The following is a 5,763-nucleotide window of genomic DNA, read 5'->3' as shown; positions in this document are numbered from 1 at the left end:
CTAGTTTGAGTCTATGTGTAGACACCATATACACAAGCCGACAGAAGCAGTTTCAGCAGGGTAGGTTAAACTATACCTGAAATGCGTATCATATCTCTCCCTGTTAGGACAAGTCACTCCACCTCCATGATGGAAGAGGTTCAGTGGAATCGGTCTCCATGGGGTTGGCTGACTTCCCAGGGAGTGGTGCCATATGCAGGTGCCTCACTGGCCTCCATTCTTTTCAGGGGTCATAGTCACAGGCTCAGCCTGGTGAGGGCAAGATAATGTTGTTGAACCCCTGTGCATTAGTTTGCTAGAGCTGCCACAACAACATACCATAAACTGGGCAGCCTAAACCACATAAATGTATTTTCTCATAGTTTGAATAGAGGTTAAAGGCCCCAAATGGAGGTGTTGGCAAGTCTGATTTCTCCTGAAGCCGCTCTCCCTGGCAGGCAAATGGATGCGTTCTCACGGTGTCCTCACAGACCCTTTCCCCTGCGTGCCCTCATCCCCAGTGTCTGTCTCCTAACCTCCTCCTGGAAGGGCACAAACCACCCTAATGGCTTGATTTTAATTTAATTACCTCTTTAAGTACAGTCACATTCTGGGTGTTAGGGCTTCAACATAATGAATTTGGGTGGTATGCCATTTAGTCCAGAACACTCTACCCTCTGCACCCCCAAAATTCATGTCTTTCTCATATGCAAAATATGCACCCCTATCCTCACAGCCCCAAAGCCTTAAAACATTTCAGCATCACCCCTAAGTCCTAGATCTCACCTAAATATTACATAAATCAAGTACAGGTGAACCTTGAGGTATGATTCATCCTGAGGCAAAAATTTCTCTCCGTTGTCTGAACCTGTGAAACCAGATAAGTTACTTACTTCCAAAATACAAAGGTGGGACAGGCATAGGGCAGCCATTCCCATTCCAAAGGGAGACTCAGAAAGAAGAAAGGGTCACAAGTCCCAAGCAAGTTTATAAGCTTAGCAGGGAAAATTCCATTAGATTTTAGGCTCAAGAATAATCCTCCTTGGTTTGATTCTATATCCTCTGGTCCCACCAGGGTTGCATCCCTGCCTTTTGGGTCCCCTGGGGAAGCAGAATCCCCCTGGGGCCTTGGGTGGGAGTTCTGCCTGCAAGACCCTCTGTATAAGTGCAATTGCATTCTGAGCAACTGCAGGTGAGGGTGTCAACACCTGGGTTTTGGGGGGAGTGGCTCCACAATGCCATGCATAGCTTCTTTTCCTGCCACTGTGGACATATACACACGGGACCATTAAGCAAACACAGGAATAACTGGGGGTAGAGGGTTACTCATTTCCAGAGGGTGGGCCATCTTGTCTACCTGATTCCCGAGTTCGTCTTCCACAGTGGATGACCCTCTGGTGGCACTTAGAGGGGACAATAATATCTTCACTCTCCAAGCCCATGCTGACAAGTCCATTCCCACACCTCTCCCCTTGTCTTCTTGTTGTCAGTTTTGTAATCTCTTCTTTTCAAGTCTCTGTGTAACCACTGAACCATTAGCCACTATCCGTGAATTAGTGTAGATAACATATCTCAGGTTACCTCTCTTACCATATGAAGTGCACAAATATATCATCCAGGGTTTCTCTCAACTACTCTCCGAATTACCCCCTAAGTGGGACCACAGTTTAGTAGCCTTTGATTTCTGACTGGCATCAGTATATCATGCAGTCCCCTCCACAAATGAGTCCGCATTTCTTCCTATTCTGCTTCTTGAACATAGAAAACTCCTTTCTGTGTCTGCTATATCTCATAGTTTTCAGTCAAATAATCTTTATACCATTTTAATGTGCTGTGAGTCCCCTCAACCTCCCCCTCATTCTATTAGTGAAGGCAAGTCACAGCTAGTCAATTCCAGGAAAGGACATAATCTCTCAATGGCTGGATCAGCATGTACACACAGGGAGGGAGAATTAACGGGGGCCCATCTTTTAGGACTGTCTGTCACAGTAATTACAGTTAAAGGACTTGAAAAGGTAGTCCTGTGTTAGGCTTTCCTGACTGCTGCTCCAGGGACTCTCTTTTATATTAGACAGAAAGAGGAAGTACCCGGAGAAGTGAAATGGCTGCTCCCCTGAGCCCTGTCAGTGCCACCCCACCATGGCCCCACCAGCCACTGCAGATATAATTAGAAGAAGCCCAGATTCACCACAACTCAAGATCAAATGTCTCATCTCTGGCTCTTGAATCAAGTTGCTCGTTATGAATGTAGATTCCTTTGGTAATGGAGGTGGGATGACATGGAACTGGATAGCCATCAGAGAATCATGTGCAGAGATTCATTTTAAAGGTTTTTTTTTGAAAGTGTAATAGGTGTTAGGCTGGAGGAAGGAAAAACAAGGACATGCAAACAGAACAGAGAGATGCCATAGGGGGAGAACAGACCAGACCCCAAGGTCCGTGCCTTACATGGAAAGGGGACAGCTCTCCCTGAATTCCATCCTGATGTGCCAACTAAGACCCGGATGTCAGCCTCCTCCCTCTTGGAAGGAAAAAAGTTTCTAGCTGTCTATTATGTCACCTTTAGCCAATAATACCTCTCCACGCCCCCTAGGATAGCTTGCTCACTCCTCCCCCTCCTAACCCCTTATAAGCCTCCCACCTCCCTGACCGGGTGTGACTTCTCTGGCCTGTAATACCCAGGCCGCGGAACATCTCCTGGGAGTTGCACTCAAATAAACTACCTGGCCCTTTGTTGCCTCTCTTCGCCTGCTTATTTCAGCTAAAATTTATCTTACAATAGGTATGTGTCCATCAATAGATGAAGGATAAAGAAAATGTGGTACTTATACACAATGGAATATTATTCAGCCACAAAAAGAAAACAAATCCTAACATGTGCAACAACATGGATGGAGCTAGAGAGTATTATGCTCAGTGAAATAAGCCAGGAGGAGAAAGACAAGTACCAGATGATTTCCCTCATTTGTGGAGAATAAGAACAAAGAAAAAAACTGAAGGAACAAAATAACAGCAGACTCACAGACTCCAGTAAGGGACTAGCGGTTACCAAAGGGAAGGGTTTGAGGAGGGAAAGAGGGGAGGGATGGAGAAGGGAATTAAGGGGTACTATAATTAGCACTCACAATATAGGTAGGTCACGGGGAAGGCAGCACAGCATGGCTACGGCGTCTTACTGCACTGAGAGTGACTGCAATGGGGTGGGGAGAGGGATTTGATGATATGGATGAATGTTGAAACCACAGTGTTGTTTGTGTGAAACCTTCATAAGACTGAATATCAATGATACTTTAATTTAAAAAATCACTAGAGGGACTCAACAGCAGATTTGTAGAAGAATTATAAATTATTCTGTTCATATGAAATGTCTGGAGTAAGGAAATCTATAGAGACAGAAAGTACTTAAGTGGTTATTTATGGCTGGGAGAGGGGATGAACGGTGAAAGCTAAAGGGTCTGAGGATTCTTTGGAGGTGATGAAAATTATCTGGAATTGACTCTCGTGACAGTTGCACAAATATGTGAACAAACTGAAACCACTGACTTGCACATTTTAAATTGGAAAATTGTATGGCATATGAATTATACCTCAATAAACCTTTTTTGTAAACAAAGAAAGTGTAATAGGTATTTGCCTTGTAATTTAAGCTACCTTCTTTAATTCTACTATAGAAAATTTGAAAAATAAACAAGTGAGGATGAATTGTTTAGAGGCAAGTAGCTTGTGAGACGTAAGTAGAGTCCATAAGATGTATTAATAATAAATAAGCAGCCTGTGAGACATGTTGAACAAATCTTGAGCATAAAATAGTGAGAGAAGGATCAACAGCACAGCATATGCATAATTCCCTAATATGCATGAACACTGAATATACATAAGGTACACGAAGCGACAGAAAATCATGATGCATCAAATACATGTAAGACATAGAAGTGCTCAGAATTGATGAAGTCATAGACGGGCCATCCACATGCAGATGAAAAACTAATTGATAAGTTACAGCGGCAGTCAGGTGTATTTACCCCTGGGTAAATGGACAGTATGTGTCATTGACCCTGGGGACAATATGGACAGTATGTGTCACTGAGCCAGGGACCTGTCAGCTAATTGAACTCCCTTGCTCAAATTTCAGGTCTGGTGCTTGAACCCAAACAATTATCAGGGAAGGCTGCTGGAGCCGAGGGGCAGAATGAAAGAACATCAAGCACCCCAGGATCCAGGTGACATGGTCCTGGTGTCCCATTGCACCCTATGCTTACCTTGTTTCTCTTACTCTAGTCCTTCTCCTGGCTACTTGCTGTTTGTTTCATATTTATTTACTAAACCACATGATTTGTGTGTCTTAAATTTCTCTGTAAGCCTGTCTGTGCCACGGCCTCTGAGTCAGCCTGTTTGGTAGTATATGTGGTTAGATTGGGATGTCAGTCCCTGCTTCCATGACGCTACCATGCTAATAAATTTTTTTAAAAGGTTATGAGAACCACTCTGGTCTCTATTTCTTAATTTATCCTGGGGCTCTAAGAGCCAATGGTCTTGAGAAGAGAGTCCCTAAAAGTTCTGTGCCAGGTGTAAACAAAGAGTAGAGAGCATGCAATTGAAGAATTCATTTCTGGGGCCTACCTCTTCAGTCGCTCTTCTCCTATTTCCTTTTTCCTTTGTTAAACATCTGAAGACTAATATAAAATATCGTTCTCTCCCTCCCCACTCACTCACCCCTGAACTCCCTTCGGTCTAGCCTTTATGCTCACTACTCTACTGAACTTCATCGGTTGAATGTTACTGTGAAATTCTAACGAATGGGTCCAAAGGCTTGTTCTCATTCCTCACTCACTGGGTCCTCCTGTGACGTTTCGCACTATTGATCACTCCCATCATCTCGTCCTGGCTTCTCTGGGTACTCCAAGCCCCGGTTCTCACCCTTCTACCCCTTCTGCTCCACTATCTGGAATATATTTTGAAAATCATTCTTCTCTACCTCCTTGGGTAGTACAGATAGGCCATCTGCAAATAAATACACCACTTTGGCATAAGGATTATTTCGAGATGAAGACAACTGAGAAACAGCAGACACCAAAAAAGTTCTCTGGCCAACCTAACCTAAAAACATTTGCCTAAAAACACACTTAGACTCTTAATCACCAGAGTTTCTTCATTAATCTAGAGATGGCACCGAGAAGAATCTACCTAATAAGCCTTACTAAAACAGCGCTTATCTTCCATTATTATCCCCTGCATACTTATCTTCACACAGTCTGCCGCCCTTAGAAGCCTAAAACCTTTGTCCTGTTGCTTCTCTACCAATGTATTGCTCTTTGTTAAGATGCTACGTAAGTCCCAACCACCCCTTTGAAACCACACTGAGACCCTCCCATGTGTAAGCTGGCTGAGCGTGTTAATAAGGTCAGTTGTTTCTGTAAGAATAGAAATAGGTTAGCATAAGAGTAGCCATCTTAAGGGCCTAAAAGCCATTTCCTGAGTGTGTGTGAACTGGAGCTGGGTAAGGCCGAGAAAAACAAGATAATCAATCATGAACACCGGAATAAGGCAGCGGAGACCCTTGGTCAGCTAACCTTGGTCAGTAAATCCTACATACCAAGCTTATCGTGCGGAACCACCCTGACAATTGAGGGATGGTCTTATCCTGCTCTTGCCTAACCCCAGGATGTATGTCTTGCAAGAATAATGTATAGCTGTGGGAAATTACTATGAGTTAAGTGCTTTGAAAATGCTATATAAACCCTTGGTTCTGAGTGCTCGGGGTCCTTGTGGAAACCCGCTGTGTCG

Source organism: Manis pentadactyla, chromosome 14 (assembly GCF_030020395.1).
Source record: "Manis pentadactyla isolate mManPen7 chromosome 14, mManPen7.hap1, whole genome shotgun sequence".
Classification (NCBI taxonomy): Eukaryota; Metazoa; Chordata; class Mammalia; order Pholidota; family Manidae; genus Manis; species Manis pentadactyla.
This window is presented reverse-complemented; position numbering follows the sequence as displayed.